Raw genomic sequence first — 12,963 nt, forward strand, 5'->3', positions numbered from 1 at the left:
GAGGCAGAACATGAAAACTGACTGAGAAGGAATTTTGAACGAGTAGTTACTTATAGAGGCTGGACTTCAGGGTGGGCTGCTGGATGAAAGAGCTTTAGGCTTAGATTATCTGATTTCTTCCTTAATCAAAAAGTCTGTGACTCTGGATATTCTTTCAAATGAAGAGATATGTGTGACCTGAGCTAGTCCACAAGTATTGGCTGTTTGGGTCAATAGGAGCAGGAATGTGTTAGTATGAAAACTAACTGAAAGAAACATTAGTCAACAGAACTATAAAACACTACAAAGCTGGGATTTCTAAACTGGGCTTTGGTCTGAGGATAAGCCAAGAAAGTTTGGCTTTTTTTTTCCTTTTTTTTTTTTTTTAAAGACAAATGGAAATTCCACTGGGAGGCTTAAGTTTAGAAATTAATATCTGAACCCCTCCAAGAAGTCTGTCAGACTGTCACTCACACCAAAAAGTTCACTACCATTCTTTGTACATGTGGCCACCAGCTACACTCTGCTGAGTTTAAAGCAGAGAAAACTGCAGTTGTAAATGTCCAGGGAAACTGCTGAAATGTAATCTATGATGTATTTGTACTATCCAGCTGGTGGAGATGCTCTGTTTGAGCACAATCAAAAACTTGAAGTCAGTAGGAATCTTTCCATTAACTAATAAACTTTGCATGAGGGCCATTTTGTGGCATAATTAGCTCCAAATTGCAATTGCTTGTAACTGTACCATAGCAGACTGACTGATCAGCTATACTTCTGGACATTTTATGGTGTCTTTTTATGAATTTGGGGAGAAAATAATAGCACATGCTTATGAGTTGCAATTTCCATGAGAAGTATTCGAGTTTGAATCCTATTGTAAGGAGACAAACTTGGGACTCTTCTGAATGATGCCTGGTGGACACTCACTGAACCTCAGGGCCTTTGCTGGTTTGCTGTTTCTGGTGCTGTCCCAGAGCAAAACAAATTTCCTTTTCAGAAATGGGAAGCCAATCCTTCTGACAGCTACCAAATTTTGCAACATAACAGCAAAAACTATTGGGTCAAGTCCTGCTTTAGCTTTATTCAACCTGCCCTGCGCTGAGGAACTGGCAGTGTACTGAGAGCTGTACCACTGTGTCCAAAAGCACTGCAACTATTGATAAAAGACAATGCCAGTCAGGAAGCTTCTGTAGAACAGACCAGCATGGGGATTGTGGCCTCAACATTTTGCTGATCGTTTGCTGATGCAGTTAACAGCTCTCTCTGAAGCTACTTAGCACATGCTGGTGCTACTGCCATAGTGGACTTGCCAGAAGGATTTGTCCACCTGGACTTTCTCCTCTCCCTGCATTCCCCTGCATCAGCTAAAGGTGCATCTCCAGCACGGCTGTCTGCCAAGACACTGCTGGGTCAAATGGACTGCTGCTTCCCAGGGACAGCTTGAAAGTGTTGCCATTGTTATACTTGTGTACAGATCCAAGTCAGATAGTTTATTTTCTCTAAAGAGAGTCATTCAGCTCTCACAGAAAGGACAGAGAGAAAAGCCAAAGAAAAAATATCTATGCTGCTGTTAATGTAGTCCTTCCAAGGCCTCTGACCTTTCTCATCAGGAGGGTTTTCCAAGCTTCGTTCCAAAACAGAGATCTGTGTTTCCCTGAAGTACTGAATAATTTCCAGCAGAGGTCTCTGCCTACTAATAATTCCGGTCTGGCTGGACTGCTTATGCACCACAGGGTTCAAAAGTCAGCGTTAGGCTTTGTCTCTTCACAGGAGTAAGAAACAAAACCAAGATTTCACGAATCTGAGTGCCTGGGAAATCATCATCTACTTTGCAGGGCAGTAATGCCCATTTGTTACAGACACAGAGATGATCTCAAGGAAGGTTTCCTTATGTAAGTTATTTTAAGTAATTCTCTTGAGATTTGCACAGCACGTGTAGCCTACCTACAAAACCCACATTTCAAAGAATTTAAGAATTAAGAACCCCTCATTGTCAAGTACATAAGAGAATTGTTAAACTGTAAATATCACACTTGCAAAACAGACAAGTTCATTTCAAGCAAGGAAAAGAAACTTCTCCTGTGATCCCTAAGTTGAGATCTAACCATGCTTAGGGGGAATTGCTCCAAGAGACATTTAGCTTTCAGGCTAAAATCTCTTTGCATTTCATCTGGCTCTAACACAAGTGTACCATCTGCTTATGAGAAAACTATTTATTTTTATGCTTACACTTCCTTGTCTTTAATTTTATTTACCAGTCTACTTCACTGCATGGGATGCACTCAAAAAAAGCAAGGTGCTAAAAATAAGCATTAAACATTTCTACTTTTAGGTCTGGTCTTTAATTGCTCTGTGCAGCATCTCAATTTATTAAGAAACATTAAGAAGTCTCAAACAGAGGCTCTTTTGAAGCTGAAACAATAGCATCAGGGTAGGGCAAGTTCCCTTCCCTCACCTCAGGAAAGAACCCTACCCTGTGCCAAGCTGTTTGCTGGTGTGTAGATTTTGTTACAGCAGAAATGCAAGACATGAGAGTTTTGCAGCAGAACCACCACAATTTCCCCAGTTCTTAGTACAACCACAACACCTGCTTGTGTGCCACATTACACTAAATGTGGTACAACAACAAAGGCTAATGGCTGTTCACCCCAAAATCTTCTTGATAAACATATATCCTGGTGTAGTCTCTCAACTGTGATGTGAAAGGTGCACATTCCCTTCCTCTCTGGCTGTTCAAAAGCCACAGTTCCATATTTCAAATTGAAGCAAGGCCAGTGACCAGCCCAGCACATCTGTGTCACCACCAGCAGCTTCTTTAAAGAGAAGACCACTGGACAAATACCACTGGAACATGGGCAAGGTCTGATCCTACCCATCACAGTGGGGTGACTCACAGCAGTAGTTTTTGTGAGGAATGCCTGAAGAATCACAAGCTAATTTCTTAATAGTTCTTATTCATGTCATAAAATCTATTGGATGGTAAGTCTACATACATACATGCTGTCACCCCCTTCATTTCCACAAAATATTACAAGTTGAGGCTTTGAGGCAGGACTGGAAGCTGCACGTACAGCACTGAGAAAAACACTGAAAACAAATTCAGCCTTAGAACACAACAAACAACAATTGCAAAATGAGAAAAGGTATTAACGCTCTTTGCAACACCTGGCACAAGGCCTCCAACTCACCTTAGCACAGGAGCAAAATTTACTCCAACCTACACCAACTAATCATACTGGAAGCGTTAAGGTGGCATTATACGGATGTGATTGCCAAATTCCAAGATCACTGTAATTCATTGTCCAGCTCTAACTCACTTGCTCCTATTCATGCCCAGCAAGCAGAAGGTCTATGTATGGAATGAACAGACTGATAAATGTGCTCACTTGCTCAGTGTCCACTGCTATAGCAAGTCCTCTGGGACAAAGTGAAAGAGGAGGAACTGCTTGTGATTTAGCACAAGGAATTTTAATCAAACAGCAAAAAGTTCCACTGTGTCTCAAACTGAATGTTTTAGTCAAATCAATGCCTGCACCTGTCTTCTGCTTATAATTCACCATGAGACAGAAGTCCCTTGGTAATCTAGTAGAAATTCTTGCAGTCCTTTGAAAAAAATCACTTGCAACTCAGTAGTTCTTTGATTTGCAAACTCTGGGTAGAATTTGATTCATGTTTCACTCCCTCTTTCCCAGAAAATACCCACATTCCAGCTAAAGCTGATCCTTGTTTTGTTAGTATTTTCTCTGATTTAAGATGGTATGTAGATTTTCTGGGGAACACACCATAATCTAATCTGTCCTGCTACCTTGCATTTAGCTGAACAAATGTATTGTGATTATGATAATGGGGAGACAAGAGGCAGACCTGGATATCAGGGTTCAATTCCAGTTCCAATACTTTGCAGTTGGATTCTTTCTTCCCACATAGCTGTTGCAAGCCTGAATGACAGTGTAGATAAAACTCCCTGCTCTCTCTACCCTGCCAGATAATCTTAAAACTGAAAGGGCCTGCAAGAAGCTAAGAGGGGACAGAGGATTGTCTGGGAACAACACAAAGATTTGATTTGAAGCTATTCATGTTAAGAACCTCTGAAAAGTCACAACAATTTCAGAGATTACATCTGAGGAGATTATCCTTCCCTTCTCTAAAGCCAAAGACAGCAATATTCTCCTTTACACCAGGAATGACAAAGACTGTTTCATTAACACCTCTGAGCTCTGCAGCAACCACACAAATATCCCTGGGGTCTAGAACAGGAAGTACAATTGACCATATCCCACCTTCTTAGTGCTTTTTTGTTAGTTTTCCATAAACATTCCATTTTGTCCCAAAATGCCTCCCTGAGCCAAGATCTTCAGAACGAGACCATTCAAAACTTTTACATTAGGAAGAAATAAAACAAATGGCAAGGAAAATGAACTCAGGCTAAAAGATCAAAGGCACATTTGTCATGTTTTGTACCTGAAGAAGCTCGAAGTGAGTCTATTTGATCACAGATTAAAGGTCTGCCTCGAGCTCAACTATTAACTGAATTTTGATCCATAGGAGGGACTGGAATGAAGAAAAAAACTATCAAGTAAAGAAAAGATGAGTAATAGAGAAAGAGGAGAGAAGATGCTTTGGCCTTGTTTTGTGTCCAAAAGGGGCTCTTATGTTCACTTCACATGAAAGAAGCAGAGAGACCGAGGAACTCCTGTCCTTGTTTGGGTTAGATAAGAGTTAGGTCCCTCCTTTCCTAAGGAAGAAAAAATTTATGGCTTTTCAGTAGCCTAGAGCCATCTTCAAGACATGAAAATAGGGCAAGAGTAGACCAGGGGCCCAGCTGTGAGGCATAATCCAACCAGTAAAGAGGGTTTATGGATATTTTTTCTTGGCATGTGGTGGTTTTAGGAAGATTCTAGCATAGCAGAAGGGTTCAGAGCCATCTTACCACACATCTTCCCCCAACATCTATCCTTCTGCTTTACATCTGCTATTGCAAAACATTTTAAAGTGTCCTTCTATTGAGGAAGACTGCCATTGGCCTGAAAACAAAGACTTTCCCCCCCTACATATTGACTTCAACAGAGATATACACTTATTATGTGAGAGGAGAATCTGAGAATAACAGAAGACAGAAGTGCACAAATTATCCAAGATCCTCACTTTTAAACTTGGAATGTTAAAAGCTAACAGAGCACAAGAAAACAACAGAAAAAAAGCTCAACAATAGAAGAAAAACATCGTTGAACAATGTGGAGAAAGGAGGAAGCCACAAGATTACAATTCTTTACTCTCAGTTAAGAATATTAAGATCTCAGCAATATTTCAATACTTGCAGAAGAAGAGAACTCACATTTATTCCACTTGTCAGATATTTGGCACAATACTGCCATTATTTAGTTGTTTTACAAAACTGAGTGCTATTAATTCAGTTACCTGCTGGTGTAAATTCAAGACTTTTAACTGATGAGACATTATAATTCCAAGAGCCACTGCCAATTTCATGCATGATAAAGTTGCACAGACAGTATTCATTTCTAAAAATTAAAAAAATAATATACTTTTGCTGTGTACTGCTACTCAAAGTTAGCACTTTAAAAGTGAGAGTCATCTTTTCAGGGCAAAAGGCCTGAGGAAATAGGAAGGCCATGATTTGATTATGTGAATAATCTTTCCTTATGTCACAGTCCACATGAGAAAGATCTCGTAACATAGTCCTTGAGTAAGGATGCAACATTGGACTTGGTTTTCACACTGTAAACAACAGATAAAAATGGAATATTAACAGCACATGGAATGATAATGCATTACGTTTTGGCCTGGCTGGCTGGAGGAATACAATGATGAATATCTGAGCTTTCCCAAGACACACTTATTGTGATCTGCCAGTGGCAGCAATTTCTCTATGCTTGGGTCCTTTTTCTCACATTTCTAATTCCCACTTAGCACTAGATTCTGTAAGAATTCTCATGACTGAGAATAAAAATATCTTTGTTTTATTCCCTTCATTTAATCAAATTTTACTTCTGAAGTTTTGCATTGGTACAAAGAAGCCACATATCTGCTAAGGAGAGTGTAGTGTTTTGTGTCAGAACCCTGGGTTGGAAAAGTGGGATGAAAAGGTCAATCATTTTGTCACAGAGAAAAACCTCAAAGCACACTCAACCCAACTATACAACTGTGATACATCTTAAACCATGAAATTTTCAGTGAGAATAACCTTCTGTGAATCTGGGCATGAGTCCCAACAGGGCTGTGAGTTGAAACTTGCACCAGGATGGACACAGGGTCACGCACCTGGATCCAGAAACTTGGTCTGCCCTCCAGATCAAACACAGCTCCTGTAAAGCTTTCAACTGTCTTGAATATCCAACTGCCCCTAGCTACTTCTTCCATACAGTAACCTCCTTCTGCTAACATGGCAGCATATAATTATTTTAACAAGAACAGCAACAAAACAGCATTCAAACTGTACTTGTGACTCAGTCCTGGGACTTTTGAGAGGCCTCAAGGCCAAAACTCTGGCCAAAACTTCTCTTTCCAACCTATGTTTCACTTGAAAGTATTTTCTGTATGCAGAATTAAACATTTTTATCTTAATTTGAAATGCCCTGAGACTCTCCTTTGATGTTGAGTTAGGAAAGAGGTGCGCCCTTTGCTGTCCACAGAATTCGTGCAATTTTGGGATTTTCCACTTACATCCATGTTAAAGCACAAGAGAAATACATTTAAGAAAGAACTGTGATTTAATATAAGGATAGAAACTATAAATACAAAATGAGAAACTGGAAATCAGAAAGATATCTTCTTGCTTTCTAGAAAAGCATCACTCCTTCAGGAGGTACTCTAAATTCCAGGAGCAGGGTGCCAAGTAGGGCAGTATTTCTCATCTGCTCTGCTAAATCATGTTCTGCAGGGATTTCTGGGATAGAGTGCACTCACTTTAGCTTGCAGGATTCTTCGTGGTATTTATATTAGTGCAGAAGTTGTTGATGTAATGTCATGATGGTGGTCTTCTACCCAAATCCAACATGTAATTAGTGTGATTAAACCCACAACTTTTCAAAGAAAATTTGGCATGATTCTCTAGAAGGATATGCAGACTTCTTGAGTTTTCAGTACATATCTGAATGCAAATATGCATGTTTGATTTCCCCTGAGTGCTGTGTGAACAGTTATTATTACTGACCTGGAAATTATTCTACTTTCCCTATTTGACTATTGTTTTTGTCTGGGTTAATGCATCACTGAAACCAGATGTGCAGCACTGGATATATTTCCATTACTTAACATGATCATGTGTATTTATTATCCCGATGTTTGAAGCAGTAACAGTTGGTTTGTGCTGCACACTTCATGATCTTGGCCTGTTACAATGACCAACAGGCCTCATAAGACGAAATACAGGGTGTTGTAAGGAATCTATGTGAAGTGAGGCATTGCCTGGGATGTTACTGCTATGAACCACTTGAAACAAAAGGGAAGAAAATTTAGATTTTAGTTTTCTAAAGCATGCCTTTGTTAGATTTTACACAGGCATCTACCATGTGGCAGAACCAGCATCAGCTCCCGTTGTTAGCAATGAAAAGGCTGGTCTGGCCAGTTCTAATTTCAGCCAGAAGAGTGCAGCAGGATATACCTGTGCTGAATGTGTCCTCACAGGGCAGACTCAGAAAACGGCCAAAAAGGATTTAAAACTCACTCACTCCCAGCAATAATAGCCTGACATGTAAAACAAAATAAATGACAATTTAACAACAAATTGATTTCTTTCAGTCACAGAGAAGGGCAATAGAAAGGAGAAGATAGTTGACCAAAGAGTGGCTATTGCTTGTATGCTCTGAACATAGAGTAATTTACATTGCTGTAAACAAAAAGACTAGTAATCGAGAAAGTGATCGTGAATACTGAAGATTTCCTTAAAATAGGAGACTAAGGATTGGGGGAGTGTTATAACATCATCCAAAAACTACCTTTGCAATAATTTTTCAGAGGAACACAAAAAGGATTTTAGAGAATTGGTTTCTTAAATGTTCTGCAATATCACAGCATACATCCAAGCCTTTATCAGCTCTCCAATTTTGTTACTCTCACAATTTTCTTATGAGGTCAGAAACTGTTGCTCTGACAGTGGTATAAAATGCCTTTGCAGATCTTTGCTTAATTTTAAACAGCAAGTTATGAGCTATGGCTGGAATTTTCCTGCAGGTCTCCTGAGCTCCAAACCAGCTCAGTTACCTGTAGACAGCCCTTCCCCTCCTCCACATGGAGAGCACGTACCAGACTCACATCTGCTCAAGGGCACCAGCAAGAAAGCAGAGTGTGTAACGCGGTGTTGGCAGCTCCATGTGAGAACAGGCATTGGTTTTTTGGTTTTTTTTTTTGTTTGTTTCCAGCTGAACTGCAGGGTCTGAGTAAGGGGGGAACCCCCATCCCTTTACCATAAAAAGTGTTGCAAACATTGGGTGAGAAATCGAGGCTGCTTTCCAACTGTACCCTTAGAAGAGAGTTTTTTTATAGAATCATAACAGAATACAGGAAACAGAAGGGAGAGTGCCCTTCTCAAATGCAACAGGGAAAAAAGTGGGAAAAGAGAAAATGAATCAGAGAATACAGAAATTTTCCCTTTCATTTCAACATGCAGATATTTCTCCATTCCTGCATCATTTCCCACACTGGCAGTGGCATCATCCATTTACTGGCTATGGCTGTTCATACCTGCACAGCTTCCAAAATGGGTTCTCCTCCATTCAGTTCCTACTGTTTTCTCCAACAAAGATCTTCTCCCTTTCTGCCACAAATAATACTCAAGAAAGAACTCCTCATAAAAGATTCCCTCTCTGTGTATGGTAGTAACACACAGAAGTGCACAAATGCCACTCTCATTAATAACTATGTGCTCCATGCACTCCTTCACTGTTTGGAACCACCCTGTGGTTGCTCTCCAAATTGCAGCCCCCAAATTTCATTCCCAGCTACTGCTCTTCATTCTTGTTTGTGCAAGAGAAAAAGAAAAAAAGGAGCCTGGAGATTTTTGACAAACTCCACAGCAGTGAGAGAAAGCCAGGTGCACCATCCCCGCTGCCTTGGAAAGGGAGGAGATGAAGAAACAGATAAGGATGGGCACAGCAGAAGCTCTACATACTCTGTCCTTTGTATACAGAGGGTAAAATTAGGGGGAGGCAGAGTACTGGGAAAGCAAGCTAAGTAGATCGTTTCACTCAATGAGTTTTTCCTGCATATGTCCAGGAAGGCAGAGGGGCTCACAGTCTATAGGACATTAGCAAAAGCTGGAAGCTCTGCACGGTGATTTTCTGAAGAGAGAGAAGCCCTCATTTTTGTAGGTATTATCACCAAGCCCTGCACTACTTTGCACAGGATAGTACTGGGCAAGTTGCTATAGCTTGGAGCACACTCTGCTCAAGCTGTGTGCAGCCTGAGGAGCCTGCATGTACCTCTCACTTGCACGTGGCCTCTCAGTGCTCAGGAATCCAACGTAAGGTTTATATCATCCCACACAGAGGTGCAGATGTCAGCTTCCCAGAGCAGCAATAACATGTCTCTTCTCCAGGAGGAGTAAGTTATGTTGTTTTCCCAGCATCTCCTCTGAAGTCACTCTGGCTGCTCCTGGTTCTTCCACAGCTCCATACACTCACATATTTTGTTCACTTTGAAAATTTTTGGCTGGAGACTGTCAGATGTCATAAGGCATATCTGTCCAGATTTTGAACTTGCCTAAACTGGCAGAGCTCACTCAGACTTAGTGTTTTATATCTGCACAAGATCTGTCTCATGCTCTCTTACCAGCAAAAATAATACTAGTACAGTTGCCACACTGGTCATGTAGACATATAGCTGCAAATTAGTCATTTATAGTGGAGCTGAGGTGTAGAAATCAATAAAACTTATTTGTTCTTTTTAAGTATTATATTTTGACCTGCTTCAGTAAAGTATCAGTTACAAAGCAGTGTAAGCAGCCAGCATGAGCCTATGTACACACACGTGTAAGTAACAACCCTTGTTGAGACACGATTCCAGTATTATATGCCCTGTTCTACTGAATCCATTGAAATTAATCCCAACTTATATTATCATAAATGAAAGCAGAATTAGGTTTAACATGAATATGCAGCCCTATGCATATGCAATTTTACTATGTATTGATATATGTGTGCATAAAATACCTATGCATCCAGTGCATATATATACTGTCATTCTTATAAATCAGCAGATTCAAATAAGATATTTTCCTAGAAAACAGATTGTATAATGACTGTAGTTAATAATTTTGGAATTAAAATGAGAACTCAGATTACAATCTTTTTGTCTGCTCAGTTTTACTGCAGTGCAAGTTGCTAAGTACAGACCTTAACAATGATGTGTTACTTGCAACTCAAGGATCCTCTTCCAAAAAAGTTAAGAAGCCATTGCAGTTTACTGTTGTGACTGAACAAATGTTGGGACTAGCTGTTTCTAAATTTGAGTGGATAAAAAGAGAGATGAAAATAATCCAGGGTAATTCAGTTTATCCTTGACAGTCACCTCACTGTCTTTAGGCTTCAGTGAGAAGGGCAGACTGGGCTTCTTCTGGTCTTCAGAAACACTAGCCTGTGGTAGATGTGCAGACAGGGAATGAGTAGGAAATGTGTTACACACCTTAAGAAACTTACAGTCTAACTCAAAACCTGAAAAAGTCAAGGCAGGGAAACTTCAAATGTACTGAGTTCTCTCACTCATATTATATGGTGTGGAAGGCTTTGGCTTTTTCTAGTACATGGCGTGTGCATCTCCAACCGTTTTTCAAGCGGCACATCAACACCCTTCTCTAAAAAGTGGTAACTAATTCTTCAGTCCAACCCTGTTTCTCAGACTTGCAACTACTATAGGCTTCAATGACTGCCCCTACCGAAATCTGTAAGCTTCAGAAGAGTGATGGATGCAGGGACTAACAATAACCACAGTATCATAGAAAAAACACACTATGGAAATCCCTACACTGAATGAGCAGAAACTACAGAACAAGATTAGTGACCAAAGATTTAAAAGACTGAAGCAAAGAATCAGCTCACACTTAAGACATGTTTGGATTGGCCTTGATTTATTTAAAAGAAAAACTTTCAAAAAATTGCAGAATGATGCTGGTATATGGTACTCCTTACAATCCAAACCAGTGAGGGTTTTGCTAGAGGCTTTGGCAAGCACAAGTTTGATAAACTCTTTCAGTGCTGTGCTCGTTAGTCAAAGCAACTTCACTGCTTATTAAACACGTGCATCTGCAGGCAACAATGGGTAGCACTTCACAGTCAGTTTTACCAGTTTAGGATAGGAGCTACAGAGACACAATACAAGAGGCTGCTGTGAAGCTTTAAACCAGTGCAGAATTAGATGAAGCGGTCACCAGAGAGGGGCTGTCACTTCACAGCATTACCTTTCCTTTACCTGTTTACAGAACACACGTGAAAGCTGAAGGCTGCTCACAGGGAATGGAGCTGACAGGGCTGGAGCTTAACAGGGTGATGTTTCAACAGTGCATTTACAAGTTAGAAACTTCACGTAATCCAAGGAGTGCCAAAAGGCACGGGGAGCCAGGGGGGTGAGGGCAAGGGGAAATGAAAAGCCAGCCTACCTCCAGAAACAGGCTTGCTGAGGTTATGTGCAAATCTCTCTAGCCAGCAATCTGTCGAGAGTTTTCCAAAAGTTTTCCAAGTCATTCAAAGCTGACTTGATCGCACTATGCATACTTAATCCAACTTCAAACCTTTACCTTTTATATATTGTCTTGCCCTCCTCTCAAATCCAGGGCACTGGCAGTAAATGCTGCTCTGAACAAAACCTTTGATCCAACCTCCCCTCTCTTATTGCATTGTTGTCTCCTTCCAAGTTCAGAGTAAAACTCTCATTTCAGCTTGGAAATGAATGCTCACTTGATGGCTGAATGGAATCCTTATGGGCTGTATCTCAAACTCCAAAGGTGTTTTTAGTTCAGCTGCTTTTCTTAAATCTATGCTTGCTGATTAATCAGAAGTTGCTTGTGAATCCTTTTCAAGGAGGGCCTGGCACCCTATTTAAAAATCCCTGGACTAAGTCCAAGTAGTTTAGCTGTTTTTTAGGCTTCCCTATTCAATTTAGGGCATCAGACAGGTATTTTCAGAACTTGTTTCTCCACTTTGCTGGCCTTTGCAGTGTATAAGTTCAGTAAAGATTCATTAGAAACAATACCCTCTGGTTTTACCACAGTTCTTTTCAAAGTGTTTAGAAAACTGGAGCTGTAAAAACAGATCACTTACACTCCATTCCAAACAGATTTCTGGAAATACTCCTGATAAACACTATGACACTCATTTTCCAGAGCGATGCAGACTTGCTACCACAAACTATTCAAAATACCTGTGTTCTGAGACACTGGATGCTCAGACAGAGTGGCCACCCCGCAGTGTGCACCTGTGCCTTCTCCCCTGGAGTCACAGAAAGATGACAGGATCTACTTTTTGAGGCTCTTGTTTTCTAAGAAAGAAAAAAAAAAAGATACAAATAAAAAAATGAAGCGACATACTTGGGTAGCAAGGGTGGGCATGTCCAGGCCCAGTTCATATCCCATGCAAAGATTTGAGCCTCCAACTGTCCATACTCACAGACTGCAGATGTAAACATCTCTGGAACTCAGCCTCAGTCAGGGCAAGCTGCTTCAGCTTTCCAGACCGACTCTGAAAAGCTCCAAAAATAATGGTACTACTATTCTGAAGTTACTTCCTTCAACATCTGGGGTGAATATGTGATACAGGCTGCTCTAAGTATCACACGTATTTAAAACTAACAGAAGATGTCAAGGCTTGGTCCAACCACATTGTGGTCATTAGGAGGAGGGAGCTACACAAACACTTCATGAGATACATATGCTGTTCTAGGGGTGCTAAGGGTTAGTCTGCTCTGAGAAATCTGCCATCCTCTCCAGATTTTTGAGAAATAACAAAAAAAAAACCTTTTCAAAAGATAAAAAAATAG

Source organism: Neopelma chrysocephalum, unplaced genomic scaffold (assembly GCF_003984885.1).
Source record: "Neopelma chrysocephalum unplaced genomic scaffold, ASM398488v2 Primary Assembly neopelma1_75, whole genome shotgun sequence".
In the NCBI taxonomy this organism is placed as follows: domain Eukaryota; kingdom Metazoa; phylum Chordata; class Aves; order Passeriformes; family Pipridae; genus Neopelma; species Neopelma chrysocephalum.